The sequence below is a fragment of the Hippichthys cyanospilos genome, chromosome 19, assembly GCF_059441005.1.
Source record: "Hippichthys cyanospilos isolate Australia breed blue-spotted pipefish chromosome 19, RoL_Hcya_1.0, whole genome shotgun sequence".
Taxonomy (NCBI): domain Eukaryota; kingdom Metazoa; phylum Chordata; class Actinopteri; order Syngnathiformes; family Syngnathidae; genus Hippichthys; species Hippichthys cyanospilos.
In genome coordinates, this window is record NC_142387.1 from 1,286,242 (window position 1) to 1,313,479 (window position 27,238).

General features: G+C 42.7%; 1 long non-coding RNA gene across 4 annotated transcripts; it reads left to right on the forward strand.

Moving 5' to 3' along the window:
• Positions 1 to 903: 903 nt before the first annotated feature.
• LOC148407592 (uncharacterized) lies at positions 904 to 27,087 on the forward strand. Of its 4 annotated transcripts, none has more exons than XR_015863603.1 (4): positions 904 to 1,112; positions 7,868 to 8,005; positions 11,516 to 12,572; positions 12,668 to 13,902. It is a non-coding gene; the product is annotated as an uncharacterized LOC148407592 (long non-coding RNA). The 4 variants fall into 4 exon arrangements; XR_015863602.1 differs by having other exon boundaries at positions 11,516 to 12,522; positions 12,612 to 13,902; XR_015863604.1 differs by lacking the exons at positions 11,516 to 12,572; positions 12,668 to 13,902 and adding an exon at positions 26,305 to 27,087.
• The last annotated feature ends 151 nt before the right edge of the window (positions 27,088 to 27,238 follow it).

The window sequence follows — 27,238 nt, forward strand, 5'->3', positions numbered from 1 at the left end:
ACATGTGACAGATGGCGAACTGGCTACGTTACTTCACGTTTTGGTCTTGCCCCTCTTTGACTATCTTTTGAAAGTCGATTTTCCGCTCTTTGTCAAAGGTCTTATGTTGTATTATTGAACCAAATCCATTAACTGCCATATTTGGAGTTGCAGCCAACCTCAGTTTATCTGGTTCTTCTAAAAAACTGCTTTCATTTTTATGCTTGATTGCCAGAAGGTGTATATTACTTAAATGGAAGGATCCGGCTCCCCCCTCTCATGTACACTGGATGAGGGATGTAATGCTGTGTATGGACTTGGAAAAGATACAATTCACAGTCCGATGCTCTGCGAATGAATTCTACAAGACTTGGCGCACCTTTCTGACCATTTTTGAGGATTCTAATACTGCTGTTTTTGAGTATTTTTTTTAATTATTCTATTTATTTATATTATTACTATTTTTAATTCTGATTATTTATTTTTTATAAACACCTTACCTGGACCCGAGTGTATATGTTGTTACGAAAAACCACGGAACCTGAACGGATTCAGGACCCCAGGCAACCACACGAGAAAGTGGATAGTCAATGATAGTTTAGTCACTAAAAGCGCATGCCAGCCGTGGAAACAAAAACAGTCCTAAAAGGTAAAGTATCAAATCAAAGTCACAAAGTACGAGCCCAAAGTGTCTCGACGATGAAGAATGCGGGATGAGAAAACAAGAGACATGGTGAGGATGCTTGGAACGTGGCGAAGCAATAACCCGGCAACAAGCTCTCTGCCAGCCGGCCGGTTATAAAGCCTTCGTGGTGGACTGTGCAGTCAGCCTAAAAGGCGTCCTTTATGACATGGGGACTTTGAACTCAGCCTAAAAAAAAAGCACAACTTAAAAGCAGAAAACACAACAGGCACAACTTAAAAGCAGAAAACACAACAGTACGCCCCTCCCCAACGGACGCCCCCTGGCGGACCGCCAGGCTTATCGGGTGAGCCCTATGAAAGTCGGCCAACAAACCAGAGCACTCCTCTGGTCCATACCCCTCCCAATCTACAAGAGATTGAAACCCTCTCCCTCTGCGCCGGGAGTCCAGGATAGCTTTCGCCGCGGAAACTGGATCCCCATTGACCAGGTGAGGAGGAGGAGGAGGAGGCACGACGGGAGGACACAGCGCACTGTAAATGACTCGCTTGAGCAGAGAGACATGGACCGGGTGGACCTTCATGGGCAGCGGCAAGGCGAGTTTGACCATAACAGGCTTGATGATGGAGGTAACCTCGAAGGGCCCAACGGATCTCGGGTTCAGTTTCTTGGAGGACCTGGCGAGGTGCAAATCTCAGGTTGACAACCCAACTTCTTGTCCTGGTCGGTACTATGGGGCCGCTGACCGCGAAACTGGACCCGTCTGATGGGCCACTTCCGCCAGCGGGCGCCCATCCAGGTCATTGACCTGTTTAAGAATGTCTAAAGGGGTTAGGAGACACCCCAAAGCCTTAGCCACGGTAAAGTCAATGAAGTTGTCATCAGCCCCCTAGTCAACCAAGGCAGTGATTGTTTGCTGATTGTTGGCCGGGGAGGTGATATATGCTAGACCACTTCCCCGGCCAGCTGCAACTGCCGATGTGGTGTACTGTCCACTATGCTGCCGAGCTATCCACAGTCTCTCTTATATTCACAGTTCTCGCATGTAGCCCCCCAATGAGTTGGCTGAGGGTGGGTGTTGTGGTCTGGCTGCAGTGTACAGGCGGCAATTACGTGACCAGGTTTACCCACAATGGAGGCAAAGGCGGGAGCACATCCGACGCTCCTTCCTGCCGGGATTAAAATGGCCCCCTCCAATTTGCATGGGTTTGCTGCTGGCTGCTGTCTACTCCGGAGCTGACGCAGACGCGGTGACGGTCCGTCCTCATTCCATCTCCCCTCCCCGGGAAGGCGCCGTGAAAGGCACTCGTTTGGTGTCTAGCTCCCCTGTTCTCGTAGTCGATTGTTGAGCTGAATGGCCAGCCTGATCAGCTCAAGGTGGTGGTTTCATCTCAAGTGGTAAACTCATCCTTTAACTTAGGGTGGAGCCCGCTGCGAAAGATCCCACGTAGCACTGTCTCCTTGAAGCCGCTCTCCGCGGCTAAGATGCGGAACTTTACTGAATAATCAGACACGCTATGGTTGCCTTGTTTATTGTCTAGTAGCTGATCTCTGGCCTCATGACCCCGTACTGGGTGGTCAAACACGTTCCGAAATTCTTCTGTGAATGTTGTGACAGAGTCTCGGAGCACGGGCGTGGGCTTGCAGCCATTGCCCAGGCGGCCTCCTTGTTGGTGAGGAGACTCATAATAAATGCAATCTTGGACCGGTCGTACCCGTAGGTCTAGGGTTGTTGGTCAAACACAAGGGAGCATTGATGGATGAAGTGACCGCAGGTGCCTTGCTCACCCGCGTAATGTGCAGGATGTGGGATGGGTGTTCCCGTCTTTTCCCCATGTCAGAGCCGGCTGCTTCTGGGTTGGTTGCAGGAATGCGAGAAGCAACCTCCTCCACGCTTCTTGCTACTGCAGCATTTGCTCCCTGGAGCTCTTCTATCATCTGCTTGTGTCAACTAACCAATTGTCCCTGGCTTACTAGAGCCTTGCGTATGCGCTCGGTGTTGGCTGGGTCCATTTTTGCCTGTTGTTTGCCGGTTATTCTGTTACGAATAACCACAGAACCTGAGTGGATTCAGGACCCCAGCCAACCACACGAGAAAGTGGATAGTCAATGATAATTTATTCAGTGAAAGTGCATGCTAGGTGTGGAATCAAAAAGAGTCCCAAAAGGTAAAGTATCAAATCAAAGTCACAAAGTACAAACCCAAAGTGTCTCGACAAAGAAGAACGAGGGATGAGAAAATAAGAGATGCTTGGAGCATGGTGAAGCAATAACCCGGCAACAAGCTCTGCTGCGCCAGATAAAGCCGTGGACTGTGCAGTCAGTATAAAGGCATCGTTTATGACAAGGGGACTGTGAACTCAGCCTGAACAAAAAGCACAACTTAAAAGCAGAAAACACAATAGGCACAACTTAAAAGCAGAATACAGAACATATGTATACTGTATATTGTGCGTTGAATGCATGCAGTTATTGTTGAATGCATGCATGGGTAGCTAGGCATACCTTTACACATTTGCATATATGTAAGTTTATGTTATTTATTTGTTTACTTTATTGTATTAATTTTGTCTCCCCCCAAATGGAACAAATGTACATGATCCTATTACATTTGTGCCATTGGGGTTTGAAAGAAAAATAAATGTAAAATGAAATGGAATTTTATTCTAGTTGTTATAATTATTATAGTTTATTATAGTTATAATGTCAGGTAATATTAGGCCAGCAGAGAAGGCCTTGCTGGCCCTGACGGCCCACCACTGATATAGAATGAACCCCAGGTCTACAATGTCCCTGCCTTACGTTTTTTTCAGCTTACGACATGGAATGTTTTTTTTGTCCCCTTTATACGCCATTTTATTCGTGTCACGACAAAAACTCTAACATGGCGGTCAGTGTGCATGTGTGACTGCGAGTTGCTCTGCGCTCATATGTCCTTACACACGTCATCATTTACGTCACTACAATACTGGTCAGCTGTTGGTTGGCGTCAGGACTCCCTAAGATATTGGTCTGCTCCTGGTTCGCGTCACGGCACACACGGCACAGTTTCCAAAATGGCGGAATGTTAAAGCTTTGTTCACCTGTGAGTGCTTACAAAACTGTATTTATAGTGCATTTTAGTGCTTCATTCAAACTTAAATCGGTGAGCCATGGGTCCCAAGATTGCTAGTAATGTTAAAGAGAGAAGTAAGAAGATGATTTTTATGCAAATGAAGCTAGACCTAATCAAGAAATACAAAGAAGACTAAGTTAGGCTAGGATACCCTCACTATGGAATATGGCCATAACAAGCTCTCCCTTCACCTCAAAGGTAAATAAATCCTTTCTATAGTTTTTATTCATTTTGTTGTGTAATTGTATATGTGTATATTACATATAAGTATCACTCACTATACTATTTTGATACCAATTTTTATTACTGTATGTATATACAATTTTTATGTGTGTTTTTTTTTTTTTTTTTACCTGGGGTTTTACACGCATTTGCTATTTAACATAGTTTTGGATTCCCTGCCATACAGCAAATTTGTGTTACGATGCCTACATGAGCAGAAAAATGATGACCCATGAGCATTTCAGACAGCTTCTCCTCCAAGGAGACACACCAATATCTTGACAATTGAGTAGAGACTCATGCAATTTTATCAATATTATGAATGCATTTGATTGAAGTTTTGAGGGGGAGTGGGTAGATGAAGGACAGTTTACATTTTTAGGGATAGTAGTTAATTGGTGGGGTTCATTTTGTATGATTTTTTCTAAACTCCTAGTGGAAAAGTCAACACAATTTATGTTTTTTTTTTTCTAATCAAAATATGTTACTTTCTCTCAAAATCCTTAAACTGGCTCAAAACAACAAACCTATCCAACACACAAGTTGCTATTTCATAAGCTTCTTTTCGTGATCAATCCCATATGTAGTTAGATTGGCACTATGTTTCATTTTGTGTGAAACCATACTAATTGTTGGAGAGCAGGCTCAAGACTAACATTCCATTTGGTGTTTCCCTAATTGTGAGTTAAAAAAAAAATCCTAATTTTTTTTGCACGTTTGTATTGCGTTTTGTATGAGACTAAATAAGACTAAATAAGAGACTAAAGGCTTGAATTCCTGTATATTCAGCAGCACAATAATGTGTTAAGAATGATCATCTGGCTACCATTATACACATACAAATTTTTATTTGAGGACTTTCAGATGGCAGACAATATGTGCAAGCCTCTTGAATAAATGTTGAATGAAATCAGTGACGGTCCGTGACTTTCACACATACGCCCTCTGTGATGTCAGACTCTCAAATAAATAGCCCTCATGCGCACATGTACGCATTACTGGGCTACACAGGGTATTTTCCGTAGCTTTTAAATGTCAATAAACTGGCATCAGCCTTTAAAACTTGTCATTATACGTGATACTGTCAAAACTTAAAAAAAAAAAAAAAAAAATTATAATAGATATCCACAAAATTTTATGAAGTTCGAATTATAAATCGCAGTTTAATATGAGAAGAACATCCTTTTATTTCTTTTTTCTTTTTTGTTATGTCTTTCCTATTAAATGAATATGAACGGGCAGCTCGCGCAGTGAATAGCAAGTCCGCCTCACAGTTCGAAGGCCCCGGTTCAAATCCACCTGGCTCTGGCCTTCCTGTGTGGAGTTTGCCTGTTCTCCCCAAACCCGCTTGGGCTTCCTCCTCCAGCTTCCTCCCACACTCCAAAAACATGCATGGCAGGTGAATTGGACTCACTAAATTGTCCTTAGGAGTGATTGGGTGCGTGAATAGTTGTTCGTCTCTGAGTGCCCTGCGATTGGCTGGCAACCAGTTCAGGGTGTTCCCCGCCTACTGCCCAAAGCCAGCTGAGATAGGCACCTGCCACCCTTGTGATGATAAGCGGCTCCAGGATGGATGAATATGAAAGAAATAAAATAACACAAATATATTAAGAAAGAAACAATAAAAAAAGAAAAGGCTTGCACTCATGTTAGAATAGTTGTAAATATAGTGATTATACATTAGCTACAAAATAAAAATGTTTGCAATGAAGAAATGCTTTGCTGTTGTGGTTAGGATTATATTTATTGTAGTGACTATAAATTTGTTACAAAATATAACTGCTTGCAAAGAAGAAAAGGTATGCTGTGAGAATGAGTGTGAGAGAAACTGTCTTGATATTGTTTTGTTTCAACCAGAAGAAAGGCCACTCAAGCCTGCCAGCTGGAGTGCTCCTGCAGCTGTTATTCTTATCGATGTCTTGCTACGCATAATATTTAATCAGAATATTTTGTTATGCATAATATTTGATCATACATGCATTAGTTTCTCACCCACATGCTCACACATAGACAGACAAGTAGACAAGGTTCCAGCCATAGACATTTTTTTGCCCCTTGAGGGCAGAGACCTTCATGTAGTTAGGGACCTCTGTGTCAAATAAAAGAGAGAGGGGTCCGAGAGGCTGGCAAAGTCTAGTAGAATTGTCCGTGGCCAGTTTCTCTTCGCTCCTCTCATGCATGAGCTGGAAAGATTGCCTTGTCTCCTTTTTTGTGTACAGTTTCTTACAAATGTCTGACAAATGAACCTGAAAACTCACCAAAACAAGCGACGGTCACAATTGATCAGTCTTTTCAATATCTCCTGATTTTTCTTGACCTTTTAAAGCTCAAGCTTTCTCTTGCCAGTGTGTATCCACCTTAGACCTTCGAACCTTCAAATTGAGATGTACAGTACTGTACAGTGGGCTTCCGTGTGTGTTACGAAATTAATCCCGTAAGCTGTTGGGGCCGTAAGGTGAATTAGCCGTATGACAGGCACGCCAAACCTATGTTAAATAGCTAATGTGTTTAGAACCCCAGGTAAAAACATCAAAATTGTACATAGAGATTAAAAATGGTACCAAAATAGCATAGTAAGTACTACGTATATATAATATACATGTATACAATCAGAAAACATCATAAATTAAAAATATAGAAAGGATTTATTTACCTTTGAGTGCCGCTTTTTATGCCCATATTCCCTAATAAGGGTTATCTCCAGCATCGTTTCCATATAAATTATCTTCTTACTTCTCTCTTTAACATCACTAGCAATCTTGGTACCCATGGCTAACCCTTTCAACTTTGAATTAAGCAGTAAAATGCACTATAAATACGGTTTTGTTACCACTCACAATCGAACAAAGCTTTACTGTTCCGCCATGTTGAAACAAGTGAGGCCGACCAATAGCAGATCACCATCCCTGTGAGGAGATGCTGACCAATAGCAGACCAGCATTGTAGTCACGTGTTGCATGCAAGCAGTTTGACAGCAAAAGTAAGTAAGTGCAATTACCAAAAAACGCAAGCAGATGGAAGCAAAATAACACAAATACTGCCAACCTGCTAGGGTCATGACAGTTGTTTTTGTCACAAATTCGGGAAAATGTCATAAAGAGGGAATGAAAAAACTCAGTATTCCAGATCGTAACATGAAAATAATGTAAATCAGGTATGTTGTAACACAGGGATCCAATGTATATCCATTCGGGTGTCCCAAGAAGTTTTTAAAAGCACCATAGCGTGTGTTTACAGCTGTTCTTTGGTGACTTGTTTCTGCCTTGGTTAAACAATTGAAGTTTGCAAATCCAGTGTAGCTCCAAACACTAAACTATTTGCCAGGGTTAGCTCACGCCCCTGGTAGCCCAGTCAGAAATATGGCCTAGTCAGGACAGGTTAGCTAATAGCTACACTAGGCCTCTAAAACAATCAGCCATAGCCAATACCGCATATCTTGCTTGTTGAGCATTGCACCGCCTTCCTGAAGTGAGCATCCACTCACAACACGTTCATCGTGAGGTCTCTAGATGGGGATCTTATGACTCGGTTGACTATTACAGCTGTCTATTATGTTATACGGGCCGCTTACATTTCCATCTGTGCTTGCGCAGAAGCTCGCAACTGTTGAAGCAATTGCCCTAGCGCCTCTGGGAGCAGGCAGATTACATACAGCCTGGGGACACAAGTTGTCTGAATTCTAATTGGCTAAAAACTCCAACTTAAAACTACGACACTAGCAGGAGCGTTACCAAATGGATATAATATGACATGAAAAGAACAATATGGAGAAAATTTTTATAAATAAAAAAATGTATGATACATGTGTTTGGTAAAAATGAATTTAAAATGAAATTGACTGTCAATATAGTTATAATTATTATAGTTTATTATATTTATGATAATGATGTCAGGTTATGTTACGCCAGCAGAGAAGGCCTTGCTCGCCCTGATGGACCACGCCTGCATTGAATGAAGGCTGACAAATATGGCCACTGGAGTGGAACAAACTCAAAGGAAAGAGGAAAAAAAAGTCAATCTTCACCTGACTGCGAGCCTATTATAGGGTAAGAGACGAGACACAAATGTGCGTGAGAGCAAGTGCGGGAAGTAACGAAAGGGCACCAGAGAGAGGGAGTATGGGTGGCGATGTACGTCGCATTCACTGTCGTGATTAGTGGCATTTATTAAGACTGCTCGGCCATCACACTGGATAATTCTGCAGCGACATGCTGCCGCTTGAACAATGAGTGTATTCCTGTTCCTGTGCAATAGTCTGATTTCCTTCTGTCATGCCTTTCATTGCTTGGCTGCTGCACTTTCAACAAGAACCTCTCCAGTGTCAGAACCACCCAGCTTTGTTTCTCGTGTTATTTACTCCTTTGTTTGACTGTGCAGTGATCTGGTTTTAGTCGGAACAGACATGTATGTACATTTGAAATACACAGGTGTGAGCATCTGTGTGTGTAAGACTTGTGGCTCAGCAGCAAGCTGCATTCTGATCCATACTAATGTTCATTGATTGGAAAATCAATCGCGCATTGATCCAGGACTTGGCTCTAGCACGGGGCAGGAAGTGTGTAGACATGAAGAAGGATGAAGGAAAGGATTAGGCCTGGAAAAAAAACAAAAATAAATAGGAAAAGTCCCTCAGGCTTCACTAACATGAGATCCAAAGTCAGATGCGCAAGTGCAAGTGTGATCTAACTATTCTCATTTCAGTGTTCTTTAGATAGTGGGAACAAGAGTCAAACGGAACTTTGAAAGAAGGGAAAAAGGAGGAGTGGTAGGATAAAATCAATTTTCCCAGAGAGACGCCAATTGGTCTAATGGAGCTTTGGAAGAGGAGGAGGCAGTAGGGTATATTTTCCTCTGATTATCTCCTGCAGCCTCCTTGACCAGTCTTCAATGCTAGCATCGCTACAATGGACTTGCTGTTTTGTCTGACCTTTCTTGAAGAAGTTGTGCAGTCTGGATGGTTATTACCGTCACCACCAGATACTCCATTAAGTCTGACATGATAGTAACTAAATGTCGAACAGAAACACAGATATTGATAATAAAGGAAATATGCGCTTTTATAACTATAATGTATCAAAATAAAATAGTGTATCCATGTAACTGTGCTATTCTAATGAGGATTTGAGAAAACAGAAAAGATTCCGCTGCCCATGGCACTCAACCAGCATTGATGACTCCCTGACTTCGTCTTCTTCAACAAAGCTGCTGCAACCAAAACACTCAACCGGCATTGAGGACTCTCTGATTTTGTCTTCTTAACAAAGACTGATTCGCGGACAACGACCTTTGAATGCACACACACACAGACACTCACACGCACACACACATGCACACACACACTCACGCACACACACATGCACACACACACACACATACACACAAACACTTTCACTCAGTGAGACCACACCTCAAAAGTGTGTAAGAACTGGATGCAAAAGATGAAACATTGTCACTGTTGCCACGACTCATGCTCGTAACAGTGGTCCGAGGCCTCGTGTACTTTTCCACTGTCTGTCTGGATTAAATCAATTGTTTCACTATGTTGTTGGTATGGGCGATCTTTCAACAAAATGAACACGCAAGGAACTAGTTTGACGCAAAAGATTTTTCTAGGTTCCTTCAATTGGTGACCCCGACGTGATTCTTGGAAAATCAGATTTAAAAGGACAGAGGAGTGGGCAAAGATTTTGCCAGACTTTGGTCTCCCTGGTGCACCAAAAGAAGGGTAAGTGGAAACCTGTTGTATATACAAATTCTGCTCGATTGAATATTCTCAAATTTGGGAGACCGAAGGTATGGTGAATTCTCTGTAAGTACTATAATTGTTACCAGTGTTTGATGTAAGTTTGACATTAATTTTATCTGTGGTAACAGAGGACAAGATAGGTGTTTATTTACATTTTACATTGTTTAATATTGACCAAGGTAACGAGTACACGGCCCGCTCAAACGACTGTGGTAACATTTAGAGGGCATGGATCGATGTTTAGTTTTAACTGTGGTAACAAAGGACACAGCCCGATTAATTCAACTGTGGTAACATTTAGAGGGCACAGATCAGTGTTTAGTTTTCACCGTGGTAACAAAGGACACAACCCGATTAATTCAACTGTGGGAACATTTAGAGGGCACAGATTGGTGTTTAGTTTTGACCTTGGTATCAAAGGACATGGCCCGATTAATTCAACCATGGTAACATTTAGAGGGCGGGGATCAGTGTTTAGTTTTAACCATTTATTGGCTAGTATTTCGGGAGATGACTATGCCACCAGCGAATTCAGAGGAAGAGTGGGATTGTTGTAAATTTGGTTGTAAAATTTGGTTGTAAAAGTTATGGTAGAAATGGAACAAAACAATGAATGAATTTTGGAGGGAACTTGAAAGTCAGTTGTTGGCATGTATAAAAAACAAGAAGCAAAAAACAAAATGGGCAGAGTGGAAAAGATGTGGGTGAAATGGAAGGACGGTGCACCGTTTTGTCCGAGATAAAAGTACATTTGCACATTTGGCTGAGGATTTTCAAATGGCAGAAAGGGAAGTCTTGCATTGGGAAAAGATTTGAGGGAGAAGGTAGAGGAAAATGGATGGGTTAGAAGTTTGCCCAGAAAAAAAGGCGTATGATAAGTTGCGGCAAAATTTGCATGAAATGTGTTTGATGATGACTGCTGTGGCTGCTGTTCAGGAGGAAAAAGAGGGTCAATTTGACCCACCAAAACCAATTCAAAACATTAAAAAAAAAAAAAAAAGGTACCGGTGAATAACCTCTTTGTATACATTATTGCCGGCTCATGCACCATCAGGGGTTGCAGAGCAGGGCAGGCCCTCTGCACCTCCTGAGCACACTGAGCCATACCAAACTGCATCTAATAAATCATAAGGTGGCTTTGCAGGCCCCAGTTTATCAACTGGTTGGGGAAGTCATTTTTGGAACTGCTGATACTGAAATGACTGACCGACAAAAACTTGTAGAGGACATTATGGCAACTAATCGACAGGGAAACATGGTGACTGACCAGACGAGACCTCGACACCATGACAGGCAACCTGACCGAGCAATTGGACAAGGTGAACTGTGGACAATGTGTATCACATGATCCAGAGCGGTTGTCCTTAGTAGATGAATTAAGAGCCAGTCTGGCGAAAAAATTCACTCAGCAGCAGGACGGGGTCAACACAGACATTGAGACAGAGGAGATGGCGGGGGGGCATTGTTTGATTTCCCACTCCTCCCAAGACTTTTCACCTCACCTCTTGCCACATGCATGCGACGCGAACGTGCCCAACAGATGACAACTGGAGAAGCCAGACAATATATGATGACTGCTTTTTGACTCCCCAACTGATGAAAAGATTCAGATAAACAACTGGAGAAGCCAGACAATATATGATGACTGCTTTTTGACTCCCCAACTGATGAAAAGATTCAGATCAACTACTGGAATTCAAATTAGACCACATGACAGATATACACCAACATTGGGGAATTACTCCATGATACCAGCCCCTCATGGGCTGATTTATCAAGAAATGACATTAAAAGATTATGATTTTTGCAGAAGAGACTCCCTGCATTGGCGATCAACCAGATGTGGATTGCTGAGGGACGGCCAGCAAGTGGCAGAGGGGCGAGCTGTGGAAGGGGGAACACCTACGGAGGTCAAGGCAGCTCCAAATCAAGGCTGCTTCAAGTGTGGAGGTATGGACCATTGGCGGAGACAGTGCACGTTTCCTTGGCCAGAACAGGGCCAACGTTGGGGCCCTCCACCTGAAAGAGGTGTCAAAGGAAGTCGACCTCCACGAGGGGAAGAGCGGCCCGGCACCCGAGCAAAAGCAACAACAACTGAGCCAGCCACAACAGCAGGCGGTCACTGGCCAGTTCTATGCAGATGGCGATGACTGGGCCAATCATGGGTTTTGGCAGACTTCCCACAACTCTGCCTGTTTCCACACCACAAAATGACTGGACATATTATATTACATATTACTGGACAATCTCTCACTCGCCGCTTGGTGTTGACTGAAAATCGAGCACCTATTCATCTCATGAGGCGGGACCTGCGGACAGAGACACAAGCAACCATCTACTGCGGCCTGGAAGGACTGACGGCTCACTTCCAGAGAGGCCTGTCCTTCACTTGTCACACTGGCCCACAGATGGCCAGGACCGTGATGCAATGTGACTGATCTGAGCCCACTGTTGACATTTATTGGGCCAGACTACTACCTGAACTAAAGGAGGGAGGGGGTGTCTGCTTGACTTTCCTGCAGTGGGTACCCTGAATCGACTTGCTTTCCTGCTGCCATGCCACTGCCGACCCTCTCCATCTCACACTGTTGTATGACCGCAACAATTATTTAATATATTAGAAAGCATTTCGATGAATCAAAGGCAATGAGTGGAAATTGACAAGCCACCAAGTTTAGGTGGGGAAACGAGGATTTGCAATGTACACATCACTGACAGATAAAGCCATCTCAATTGTTCATGATGAATGAGTCATCCGCAACACACATAACACTTGCTGTAGGACCAGGCTGGGAGGCACATGAGCTGGAATCCATGGTGCGGCAATGACAATGGCGAATGGTTGGACCCAAAATGAAAACTCCTTGGTAAAGTATTCTCAGAACGCTGAATGTTTTTGTATTCAGATTGACACGGTGGTTATGGGGTTTTTGGAGCATGGCACACTCATTCGATTCCACAGCAGGGAGCTCACGGACCACGAGGATGACGCTCCGCTTTTGGACAAGTTGCTGGACTCATTGTGGTCCGCGGGCCAGTTAAGTCAAACCGAAACCAGCCGGTGCACAAATATTGTAGTGGTAGTGGACTATACTGTATTGATATGTTGGTCCCAGTCCAGGGCTAAATGTTTTTTTTTTTTTTTTTGTCTGTTTTTTTTTAGTTATTTTTTTAGTTATTGTCTACATTTTTTTCAGGATGGCCAGAGGCCTGGCACTGTGCCAAAGAAGACGCTGTCTATCATCAAAGCGCTCATCAATTCAACAATTTCAACAATTATTTAATTCCAACTCATGGGTTCCCGCAGATAATTGGATCCAACAACGGCTCACATTTCATTGCAACCTCATTTACTACGGTTAAGTAAATGATGGGCCCCAGACATAAAATTTGGGTCAATGTATCATTCACAATCACAGGCCCATGTGGAGCGCATGAATAGAACTCTCAAACATCGCCTCGGAAAGACGTGCGATCAGTCAGGGCCAAATTGGCTCCAAGCCCTGTTGGTGGCGCTGTTTTCCATGAAACAATCTGTTAATCGCCGATCAGGGTTCACCTTTACAACTCCTGACTGGTTGTCTGATGCCAGGTTCATCTTTGGGTTTGCTCCACCCAGACCTGGAAACCCTAAAGCAGATCAGATTTGTTAAAAATGTAGGAGGGCCAACCTTGGCAGGCGTTCTTTGCATACAACAGCAATTAATTTAAATACATTTCAGCGAGCCATTCTGTGTTTGACATTTGTTTTTTTTATTTTCATTTCAGCTGTCTTAAGCATGTGTTTTGGTTAATACTTCTATTGCACTAGCGATTACACTTAGAACTATAACAACTACCTCAAATGCACACAGCTGGGACAACCACAATCAGAGTTGTCTTGCTTTGTCTCGTACTGTTGGATTGTCTTGTCATATGCTGTTACTCATGTCTTGTCTTGGGGTACTCTTGCATACCTGCTTTTTCGCATTTAGTTTTTAGTTTTAGTTATTAGTTCAGCAACACTAGGCAAAGTAGCCCTAACATACTGCACATTACTATGGATAAAAATCTAGTTTTTAGGATTGTCTCGTCTTGCGCACCTGCACTTTGTTATTGTACATGTAAAATGCAGAGGATAGTGAGAAACGCAATTTCGATTTCTTTGTATGTTAAGCACATGTGAAGAAATTGACAATAAACTTGACTTGGACTTGACTTTTGACTTTGACTTAATTTGAAACATGCATATCAAAATTGAATTGACAGTAAATATTTAAATTGAATATTCACTTAACTTCACTTTTTTAACACTTTAATTTACTTTTTTGTAACGGTTGAACAGAAGTAATTGTACTCTTGGGTGCAAATTACATTTGAAACAAAAAAATATCTCACCATGGCAGTTTAATATTTATAGAATTTTTAAACACAATAACAGAGAAATGAACAAATATTAATCATATCAACAAGTGCAGGGCTCATTTAAAATATGAAATTAGTAACTATAAATGTTGATTGGATTTTTAAATGGTTATTATTCTAGAGTGAAAACTTAAAAAAAAAAAAGTTTTCAGAATTATCGTAAATGAAAAATGACTTGTCCGCATGAGTGTGATGGGTGAAACTGAGATCTGGATTGCAGGAAAAAGGCCAGGTGTGGCTCTATGGCAGTAGTATAGATGTGCAAGATGTCTTGTAAGTGAGAGTCCTATAGCCGTGTCCTCACACGGCTCTAATTTAAGTTCATAACCGAGAATGTCTTCTCACACAAATACGTCGAATCGAACAAGCTTAGCATTTTCTTACCAAATGCTCGAATCTCTTGGAAACTTGCCCTTATCCAGCTGTCAGTAAAAGTTGGCGATAAAAAGCTGCTGGCGCTGACCGCAGCTCACTGCGTCACACTGCAGCTCAACTTTCCTCCTTTTGTTGATTGTCGCCATTTTAGAAAATTAGGGGGTCATACAGTCAATTACTCATATACTTATTTGCTGTTCCTAATTGAGCCTATAGTTAAAAGCATTTAGCACATGCAGGTAACAGCGCTGCTGCCCAATGTATTAATTCTCCATGCGGGCAGATGTTATTGATTTTATGACGGAGGCTGTGGGCCGCATTTGGCCCCCGGGCCGGACTTTGGACATGACTGCCCTTAAGGGTATAAACCCTATTGGGAGCAGCTGTCATCGCTGGTGTCTTCTCTTTGCATTGTACGTTTGACAGTGGGGGATATACATGCACTGGACCTTCCATTAGAGGGGCCCATTCAATGTCAGTGCACGGACCTCTCACGCGGTCCGGTTGGGCTCAAAGGGGGACTGGTGGTACCACGTGTCATCCTGCCCTATTGAGAATTGATTTTTGGAGGGATTTTTTTTTTTTGCTGTTGTTTTGTTTTTATTTTTTCTTCTCTTTTTTTCTTTTTTTATTTACCTGTACTCTTGATGACTGCTTTGTGGAGTCATTTATGTATTTTTTGAGGTGTTGAATTATTTATTTAACAATTTAACAAACGGGTGTATTCTAGTAGTGTGCATTCCAGTTATGTTATAGAGTAGTAACCATAGTATTGAATTATGTTCATATAGTTTACATTGTGGTATTATTAGCCATCGGTAGTTGTCTGTATGTCTATGTATTTTGTGTTTGGTGCTTTTACACGCATGTTTTACAGCTTTTCCCAAAGGAGGTGATGGTTCCAGCTCAGGTGATCTCCCTGGCTATAGTGATGGTGATTGGTGGGACTGTCATGCGAGTTTGATATGGGAGGGGGCGCCTGGGGTGCAGCAGATGACCCCACCTATTTGGATGCAATCGGCATCCCCTGCGGGTCCCAGATGAATACAAAGCTTGCAGCCAGATCACGGCAGGAATCATGCAGAAGGTTTTTGAGGCCAGGAACCCATTTGGGCAATACCATTTTGTGCCACTGAATCCTCACCCGATGGACATGGAGATGGCTAGCTGTCACCCTGGCTTTGGCACTGTTGCCGTATAGATATATCCTTTTTATGTGTGACCTCTAATAATTAGAGGTCATTTGGGGATTAAAGAGAATATGTGCTTTTATAAATATAATGTATCAATAAAATATTGAGTCCATGTAACTGCTATTCCAATGAGGATTTGAGACAACAGGAAAGTTTCTGCTGCCCACGGCACTCAACCAGGATTGATGACTCTCTGACTTCATCTCCTTCAACTAAGCTGCTGCAATCAAAATACCCAACCAGCATTGATGACTGCCTGACTTTGTCTTCTTCAACAAAGTTGCTGCAACTAAAACACTCAACCTTTGAGGACTCTCTCATTTCGTCTTCTCAACAAAGACTGATTCGCGGACAACGACCTTCGAATGCACACACACACTGTTAGAAAGCCCACATTGTTTATATGTTTGTAGTTTGTAGGCACCCGGGAACTACTATACTTCCGATGCAGCCTTCACCTATCCTGTTGCACCAGAGTTGTACTCTTCTCCCATCCTGCCGCCACCTGATCCACTCCAACCACAGTTGACTCAAATTTCTCCACCCTTTGTACCACCATATGGTATTCCTAAACCTATGATTTCTTCCTTCGATAGTGGAAAGGAAAGTGACTTTGCTTTATTGAAGATGGCTCTTGACAACTCACTGAATCATTTCCACCTGAACGAGCAGTAAAAATATCAAGTGCTTCTTGGACACCTGAAACTACCAAGCGCGCTCCAGCTCACCAAGGCCTTTATGCATGACCCGAGACCTTGCACTATGGCCATGCAAGCTCTGCAAGACAAGTATGGACAACCACGCCAGCTTGTCCAAAGTGAATTAGGTGCCATCCTGAACACTCAGGCCTTCAAGTTTGGAGACTTCAAGGCTTTTGACTACTTTGCTTTATCAATACAATCATTAGTAGGCATATTAAGGACTCTGGAAGGACAGAATGGCTATGAACTAAAATGTGGATCCCATGTTGATCGACTACTCAGTAAGATGCCACCAAGTTACCGTGACGGGTTTGTTGAACACTGCCTTTCCCAAGGGATTCTTCGTTCAGGTACCGACCAGACTTATACATTACATGATCTGAGTTCTTGACTGCAAATGAAATCCCAACCAAAATGCATTGCTGGAAGAGCCGCTTCTCTCTACACTCATTAAGCTCCAAAAGCTACAAAGAAGGAACATCGCTCGCGTGATAAGTCAAAGGAGAGATCAACCTCGCTTGTCCTTGCCACCAGTGAAGGTCAATATCCCAAAGACCGGTCTACTAAACCAAAGTCCATCTCCAAACCTAAACCATACTGTCCTCATTGCGATAATAAAGAGCATTTTCTCAACGCTTGCACCAACTTCAAGACATTGAATACTGGACAGATTGTTGAATGGTTAACCTAAGGACAGCGGTGCTTCAAGTGTGGATGGGCACACAAGCCAGAATTATGCACTCTCAAACGACCTTTTAATACTTGTAAAGAGCAACATCTGACAGTACTACATGATGCCGTGCAGCAAATCCAAAAGACTGTGCTTATGATGACTGCTCCTACAACAAAGGTGTTTCTAGACGGACCAAAGAGATCTCCTACAGTAATGCTGAAGGTGGTGAAAGTTCTACTGCATAACGAAGACCGAGCACTAGAGACTTACGCAGTGCTGGATGATGGCTCACAACAAAGTATCATCCTCCCACAAGCTGTTAAATATCTGAATCTCATCTCAGAGCCAGAGACACTCGCCCTCAGAACAGTTCACCAGAAAGTAGTGCAACTCCATGGTGCATCTGTTGCTTTCCACATTTCTTCTCGATCCAAGCCTCAGGAGAAATACCAGATAAGTCAAGCATTCACTTCTGAGAATCTTGCTCTAGCAGAGCATTCCTATCCAGTGATCACACTTCAGCAGTGTTTCAAACATCTTCGCAATATACCGCTGCCACCTATTGACCATGCTCAACCGCTGTTGCTTATTGGGTCTGACATGCCACACCTTCTGGCCCCCACAGAGCCAGTACGTTCTGTTCCACCAAGGGTACCCATCGCAGTCCACACGAAGCTTAGATGGTCACTTCAAGGTCCCACATCTACAGATGAAGTGTCCATCTCCGAGCAACAGTGCCTGTTCACCTCCGTGGTCTCACCAACAAGTGAGCTTCACAAGAGTATTGAACGTCTTTGGCAGATCGATGTGCTACCGTACACTAACAAGAAGCAGGTAACCCGATCCAAGCAAGATTAACAAGCCTTGGAACTTCTCGAAACATCCACAATCAGAGTTCCTGTGGACGGGATAGAAAGGTATGCAACACCACTACTTCGCCGAGTCAACTCCACCACGTTTCATGCCCCCATGGAGACAGTGATGCCAAGCCTCTGCAGCACCGAAAGAAGACTCGCCAAAGACAGGGACCGTGCCGAGGCCTACTGCCAACAAATCCAGAGGTTGGAATCGTTGGGATATGTGGCAGAGATACCACCTGATGTCGCTAGCTCAACACCTCAATCTTGGTTTATACCTCATCATATGGTGTGGCACAACAACAAAGACAGGATTGTCTTTAACTGTTCCTTCCAGTACAAAGGCAAGTCCCTGAATGATCATCTTCTCCCTGGACCTGTTCTAGGACCTTCATTGCTTGGAGTCCTTCTCCGATTCAGGCAGTATCCTGTAGCAGTGAGCGGTGACATCAAAAGTATGTTCCACCAAATTTGCCTTTTGCCACATGATAAATCAGTGCTGCGTTTCTTCTGGAGGGACATGAAGAGGGATGCCAACCCCAAAATCTCTGAAGGGCAAGTTCTACCATTTGGAACCACATGTAGCCCATGCTGCGCCATTTATGCTCTGCAGCGACATGTCCAGGACACAAGTAAGTCCAACAGCAATCTTGTTGATTGTGTCGAACAGTCATTTTATGTGGACAATTGTCTGAGCAGCACACATTCAAAGCAGGAAGCAAAAATCCTTGTTGATGATCTGCGTCAAGTGCTCCATGCTGGCGGTTTCGAAATACGCCAGTGGGCTAGCAACGAGCCAGCAGACATTAAGCACCTTCCACCTGAAATCAGATCTGAGAGCAGTGAGCTGTGGCTGTCCAAAGCAAGTTTGGACCTTCAGGAACCAACTCTTGGCTTACGTTGGGATTGCCTCCAGAACTCCCTGAAGTACAAATACAGAACTGAGACAGGTGGCTTGCTTGGGACCAAGAGATTCCAGACCTAATCAAAATAGAAATTCCCAGATGTTATGCACCAGCATCGACAGACATTCCTGGTTCATGTAGAGATCTTCACATCTTCTGTGATGCTTCTGAAAGAGCGTATGGGTCCGTTACCTATTTATGGACAGAAGAGGTACAAGGCCAAGTTCATGTTTCCTTTGTTTTGGCGAGATCTCGCGTGGCACCAAAGAAGCAATTATCCATGCCACGGTTAGAGTTGAGTGCTGCACTCACTGGCGCTCAATTAGCTGGTGTCCTCCAGACTGAGCTTACTTTACCCATTAGTAATGTCATTCTCTGGTCGGACTCCACAGCTGTCCTCCATTGGATAAAATCTGAATCTTGCCACTTGTCAGGTTCACCAAACCAATTACTGTCAACCCGAGCGTTTGTCTAAAAGAAAGAGAGAAGGCAACGGTTATGCTCATGCATGAGGAGAATGAGACAGGACCACAAAGGCTGCAGTGCTGCCGCGCTCTGAGGTACTTCCTCGTTCCCCCTAGTTTTATTATTCAGAGGTCCCTAGGTTACATGTAGGTTCCGGCCCTAAAGGGTAGAGATGCATGGGGGAGCGATGTATGTGACCGGAACCCAAAATCTTGTAATACATCTTGTGACAGCTAAGCGCGCGCGTGTAGGTGTGTGGCTCAATGCAGTATGCAGCAACACGTTCCAGTAAGAAGGGTGCTCGGGTCCACCGCATTTCTCCACCCGACTTCTTCTTTCTTGGGGAGCCTTCCAGGTGACCCTGGTCCAGGATGTTGTTCAATTGTTGCTTGACAGGCCCTGTCTGAGAAAAACTTCAACAACCACCAGCACACGGCCTCGAGCACTCTTGTCATGAGTGGAACATGTTGCTATCCTAATGATAAGGACAGGGTGTCAAATGTATAATCACATTGAATCAAAACATCAATAAATCACTTCATCAATCAACATAACATCTAATCAACATAACATCTAACACATGGGTGATTAGTACATGTGCTCTACTTCCCTGAGTATTACTGATTGCTACATTAAGGACATAAATCGACATGGTCCTATTTGATTGACACATCTGATTAAAAACATTGATTAAGTACACAATATATGTAAAGGATTCCTAAATTTCTCCAACACCACTACAAAGTGTTTGTGGGCACCAGTGTGGCAGAAATCCAGAACCTTACGGAAGTAAGCAATTGGAGATATGTGGATAGTGCAAATAATCCAGCTGACGATATCACTCGGGGCAAGACTGTGAAGGAGCTGTCCCAACCACATCGTTGGCACCAAGGACCTGATTTCCTCCGTCATGCTGAGGACTATTGGCCAATCAGCCCAACAGTCCACCTCGAGCCACAAGATAGCGAGTTGAGGAAATCCTCATTTTGTGGCTATGTGACTATAAACTCTGATATTCAACTCCCTGATGTCAGCGCCTTTTCCACCAGGGAAGGACTTGCTGAAAGCTACAGCGACATCCCTACATGGGGCGGCGATTCTTGCCAAGATTCTTGCATGCCCAACGATGCTGCCAAGTACATTCAAGCTGAGAATCTCCTCCTGAAGCAGGCGCAATCTAAGACCTTTCCTGAAGAGGTCAAGGCACTTGTTGCTGAAAGATCACTACCAAACAACAGCCATTTGAGTTCCTTATCTCCTGAGTATGACAAGGATACAGGCCTTCTGAGAGTTGGAGGAAGGTTGTGAAGAGCAGAGCAGCTTGAATCAGACAATATCCATCCAATTGTGCTTGATCCAAAGCATCCACTGACGAAGCTCATCATCCAGGATTTTGATGAGACCCTCTTACATCCTGGACCCGAAAGAGTGTTAGCTGAACTGCGTCGTCGTTTTTGGATTCTGCGAGGGAGGGAGGCTATTAAGAGACACCAGAGCCAATGCTTGCAATGCCAGGCATGGGGTGGCAACCCTTCTGTCCCCAAAATGGCCGATTTACCAGCAGCTCGCTTACGCTTGTGTAAACCTCCATTTTTCGCAACAGGTGTCGATTGTTTTGGCCCCTATACTTTTAAGTTCGGACGTCGGACAGAGAAGCGTTGGGGCATAGTCTTTAAGTGCATGACTATCCTTTGTGTGCACTTAGACATCCTAGAGAGCCTTGACACCGACGCTTTCCTGATGTCTTTGCGACGTTTCATCGCTAGATGAAGTAAACCATTTGAGATCTTATCCGACAATGGAACCAATTTTGTCGGCGGAGATCGGGAGCTACGGGAGGCATTCGAGTCAATGGCTCCTTCCTTGAAAGCACAGTTGGCCGAACAACAGATTGACTTTCGTTTCAATCCCCCTCGGCATATGGGAAAGAGAAGTGAGGTCAGTGAAGAATGCTCTTAAAGGCACAGTCAGTTCCTGAGTCTGTGTTTAGGACTGTCTTTGTAGAAGTTGAGGGCATCCTGAACGCTAAGCCTCTTGGCTATGTGTCATGTGACATAGCAGATCCAGATCCCATCACGCCTAGTATTCTGTTAATGGGGTGCTACGATGCATCATTCCCTCAAGCTATTTATGACTCAAGTAACACCCATGGAAATCGAAGATGGCGACATAGTCAAGTTCTTGTCGATCACTTCTGGTCTAGGTTCATCAGCTTCTACCTACCCAGTTTACAGGAAAGACATAAGTGGCAGAAAGAAGGGAAAATCTCACACCAAACCAAGTGGTTCTTATTGTTGATCCACAGCTTTCGCGAGCCTTATGACCAGTTGGGACAGTGACTGCTACTCACCCTGGAGTTGATGGACGTATTCGGACTGCTACTGTGAAAGTCAAAGCCCGGATTTATGTTCGCCCAGTAGCTCGCTTGGTCAAGCTACCAAAACTTGAAGATGATGCCAAAGATCCCCCTGTTTGACTGGACTTTCCACCTTAGATTCGACAGTTCATGCGAATTGTCGGGGGCGGCTATGTTAGAAAGCCCACATTGTTTATATGTTTGTACTTTCGTTCGATGTGCTGTTTGTGTACGATGTTGTAATTTCCCATGCTGTGAGCATTCCATGAACGCAACACTAGTCTAAAGTGAATGATCCACCGTAGTTTTCCCTTTTTCCTCGTCCGCGACACCGTTCAGTCCGTGGCATAACGATAAAGTTGCTCATAACGCACATTCTAGCACATTTGTAATTGTGTGTATGTGATGAAAGGTGAGTTTATGTCCTTGTAACGTTCAATTTGGACATTAGTTGTGTGTTGTAGAGCAGGTGTATGCTTGTGTGTGACATCCTTTACTGCACTTCAATTGTATTCGGCTAGCATGCTAATTATGCTAATAGCGTTTCGTTCATATGAGGAAGCATTTATTTGTGTTTGGCTAGAGCTGAATGCCGTGAGTTTAGAAGTTAAGAATGTTATGCTGCTTGTTGAGTAGTGGATTGAATGGTGTATGTACCGCATGTATGTATGTTAACTTTTGTTCTTTGTCTGTATTATTACAGACCACAGTTAATAAATGTGCTGAATGGAGCAACGGTACATGTTCTTTAACTGGAGCATATCCATCCATATTTTGCCACTCGAAAATGAACTAGCTGGAGACATCATAGTAAACCCTGAACCCCACGTTTTATGATCCTCTCCGTTTTACACACAGACACTCACGCACACACGTATAGTAGTAACAGTGGTCTGAGGCCTTGTGTACTTTTCCACTCTCTGTCTGGATTAAATCAATTCTGCTTAATTCACTATGTTGTGGTATGGGCGATCTTTCAACAAAAACGAACACGCTAGGAACCAGTTGATGCAAAAGGTTTTTCTAGGTTTCTTCAATACACAACACAGGATAAACAGGAAATAACTAACCTTTCAAGCGACATACCTTTTCGAGCTACATATTACTACCTAAATCAGCAAACACTTTCCATTTGGCAAGGATGCATCATTTCTGAGGCATGAAGAAAAAAAAGTCATCAGAGAAAATCGTTAAGGTGCTGTTATGTCATACAATGTTTAATTTCCAGAGTTATGTTTAAACATTCATTAGAGATTGAAGTGAACATCAAGCTGAAAAATACAGGCAAAGATTTGTCACATTATGTGTGTGCTTAACATGCCCTGGAGACTCTTTTGCACAATTTAAGAAAAATAAGTACATTTTGTTCTGAAAGTGCACTCTTAGAAGAAACATACTTTTATTTATTTATTTATTTTTTTATCAGGAGGGCCACGAAGTTAGATGGACAGTGTGAGCTAAGCCTTCCAGGAGCTTTGTAGGATATAATTGAATGTAGCACACAAGCACATATATTTAATAATAAAATTGATTTATAAAATCTTTTTATTTCTTTATAATAGCTCCTTTCCAGACAGTCAGACAGGTAAGACTTAAAACTGCTTTCAATTTTTTGAAAAAGACAACGTGCTGGCTGAATATTTTAGGCTAGTTGTTCTACTAATCTTTTAATACAATAAACAAACATAGTAATAAGTATATCACATAAATAGTGTAACATAATTTTTATTTTTGTGATTTTAATGATGATGTTTTTTTTATTATTATTAAGGTATTGTTTAAATGACCACTTACTAATCAGATATATACCATACTTTTGAATATAAATCTATGCCAGTGATATGCAGTGTTAGTAGATTGTACAAAGTACATAACTCAGTTAATCCACCTGCTGCCATTCATACAAAAGAATAAATCACAGCTTCTTGCAAGAATAATAATGTTTGTTTTCTAAGAAACAGGCCCATATTTCATTTCACATATGCATTAGGAGTAAACCCGGATGAGGTTATCATTGCTTCAGTGTACACTTCACGATTACACTTTTCACTCCATTATTTCACTTTTTGTGATCTCTTCATATAGTGGGTGATGTGAGATTTTTCTCTTAAAGGGACAGTGTGTAAGACTCAGACCGTTTTTCATTAAAAAGCAATAGGTTAAATAATTGTAAATTTCAAAAACTTGCAAATGAATTTGTTCTTAATGACTAACAGGATGTTTTAGATATAATCATAGGTCTAGTTATCATTATATGATACTACGTAGGAGGTGGCAGTTCTCCAGTGGCGGCCATGTCAGCTATAGCTCCGGACAATGGTAAATCAGGCACCTGCAGCACCTCCTGCTTGTCGGTAAAGAAAAATGGTCTAAATCTTACACACTATCCCTTTAAAACAAGGTCCTTAGCTCAATGAAGGTTGAGAAACTGATATATTTATTATTTTTCCTAACAAAAGGTTAATTTAATTTAGACATTGATACAGATTGATACACATTGACTGAAAGACAGGGTTGTATAAGTAATTATTGATGTTATTAGTGTACCACAATTATCCACTGATAATCAAGATAAGAATGTACTGACACTATAATCCTCAGCATCTTTCTGTAAACAACCAGGATTGTTAAAAAGGATTTCAGACTAGCCAAAGCTAGACCCACTACACTGTTAAAAATTACCATCATTTCACAATAATAGAAGTATTAATTTATAGTAAGTTGATGTATTCAAGTTACCCTGTAATATTTGAATGAATACCTGTATAAATTACATCAGCCATTTATCAGAATCCATTTTTCAGTATATTTTTGTAATTGCATTGACAGGATTTTGCTGTATCCGTTACTGTGAAAGTAATACAAAACTTATTCAATAATTTACTGTGAAATCACAGCAAAATTTTAACAGTGTATGCTAATCTATGAACACCGACTGCCCAACAGCCCTAAAATTTCCCTGCCACATTGGCAGATGTCATCCCCGCCCCATCTCCATCTCCATGGTGCACAGTGTTAATGGTGCACTGCTTCCTCCTTCTGAGCTGTGGATTTAAAATCAAATTTTCGTGGTGGCCAGGCCTGCACCCATGGGGCTCGGCCAGGCTCTACCCGTAGCAGTAAAGTGGCTCCCCCTTCCCATAGGCTCACCACCTGTGGGAGGGGCCACAGGCATCAGGTGCAGTGTGAGATGGATGGTGACCAAAGGCCACTTGCCCAATATAACCTTGAAAGTCTGATCCCCGGCTGCAGAAGCTGCCTCTTGGGACATGGAATGTCACCTCTTTGGCTGGGAAAGAGCCTGAGCTGGTGTGTGAGGCGGAAAAGTTCAGACTAGATAAAGTCAGAGTTGTGGTATCAGTGCTCTTGAGAGGGGTTGAATTCAGTGAGGGGTGCAGAGCAGATGTGGTCATACTTATTGAGCCCTCGGGCTCAGCGCCTGTACATTGGGGTTCACCCCAGTGGACGGGAGGGTAGCCGCTCCCCGCCTTCAGATGGAGTCCTGACTGTGGTTTGTGCGTATGTACCAAACAGATGTTTACACACCCTTTTTGGAGTTTGAATTACAAAGCCTATAACCCTATAACAAAAGGAGACCCTGGAAACCCCACAGAAAAATGGGGTTGAAATAATAGTCACTGCTTTGCTTTCAAAACTAAGGATCAAAATTTGTAAATGTAATGAGATACTACCAAAGGATTCAGAATTTTCTTATTGTTACTCCTTTTGATCTGGCTCTTTGTGTTCTGTCTCTCTCCCTCCCTCGCACTGGGCCTTGGAGGTGAAAGTGGCTTCCATGGTAACGGCACACTCTGTTTATGCCACCACCTCTCACTTCATCACAAGCTGTCGATGGCTGTGATTTGCATAAATGGACCCTCCCACCCTCTTTTTGTGTCACAGCCCCCTAAGTATGCAGGTATTTGTTGGACACAATTAGGCTAAGTTACTACCAGAAGTTGCACCTTCTTGGACGGTGGTTGCAGGTTATAGTTTTTACAAATGTTCAAAAGGTCTTCATGTATCCGCCTTTATATATGCCTACACTCAATTGATGACATTTGTAACAGAAACAATGGTTGGAACATCTTTGTACTGAAACCAGTTTCCTCCAATTACCCAAGTCTCTATTTGTGGGGCAAGAGGAGAAAGGGATGTTCGGCCAGTTGGACCTCCTGCAGGGCAGAAAGGGCGGAGTAAAATACTGTAGGCCAGGAAATCAATTAGTACAGGGAGCCTCGTTGGTGCTGCCATCCACGCACAGTGCAGCCGCCACGTCTTTTGTCAACAAATCCTCATTAGACATGATTTCTAATTGACAAATTGTCTAAAAAAAAAAAAGGAAAGCGAGCTTCACTTAAAAATATTCAATTGGTGTTAGTGTTTAAATATTGATTGAAGCCTGGATATTGGCTGAGTTGCAATGAGTGCCACTTTTTGGGAAAATGTACCCAAAAGACAAAGAGAGAGAGGGAGAGAGAAAGGTTAATTTGCACATATTGAAGAGGGCAGGATTTTTCATTACAAAGAAATAAAGAGATTGAGGTTGATAAATGAAATGTCTGTGTGCTCCTGACACACTGTACTCTGATTGTGTTGTCTTTGACAGAACAAAGGATTGCCACCCCCTCTCACTTTTTCTCCTTCTGCTCTTTTCCTCTCTCTCCCAGGCACTATACCCGATTGCAGATCAGGAGGAGTAGGGAAGACAAAAGAGCCACATCACCCTCACCTTCATGTGAATCCATGCATCCCTTTCTTGTCACCAGTAGGTAGTGCTGGTGACACCTCATTTTTTTTGGAACATTTTCTCAAATGACATACAATAAAACAGATGTATAAATAGTCTGCATTAAAACGTACAAAGACAGTTATTCTCTTTATATAATACGTAACATTTTCTGTACAGCATAAAAGTTACCCATGCACATGTTTTAAACCTGCCACTTAAAATAATATATAATATGTTCTTTTTTTTCTTTTTTTTTTCTTGTCATGTTCAAAGTCCCAGGGAGCTAATCCCACATGGCAAAGACATTTGGCCCGGCTTTTGCATGAAGCTCGCAAAGGTGGCATTCATTCAGCACTAGCATGTGCTGCATGTGAACCAAACATGGGCTAAAAGTGGCAAATGAGGCACTGTCTTGACTCTGACAGTCAAGTTGTAGAGTTACGTACCTGCCCCAGAAATCCATTTAGACTCCTGTCCATAATATGTACAACCAGTCATGTCCAGCCTCTGGTGTGGGCAGGTAAAGCAACCGTTGTCTAGGCATTGTACACATGTGCTGGCATGTGTGTTTTGTTAAATTTGCACTTGTAATAAACAACTTGTAGGTGTAGAAAATAGAGTAATTGTAAAAAGTGATTTTACCTTTGCTATAATAAACTCCTTGCAATGAAGAAATGCTTTGCGATAAAATAAATATAACTACTTGCTTTTGTTATGAGAATAGATGCACTGCTTGAAATGAAACAATGTGTGAGAAGGTTGCTGTGTGAAGATTGCTGTCTCGAACATTGCCGTGGGAAGGACGACCAGCCTGATCAAGCTTGGCCACAGTCAATGTCACTTTGATTGTTATCTACTAAATATCTTGTGAC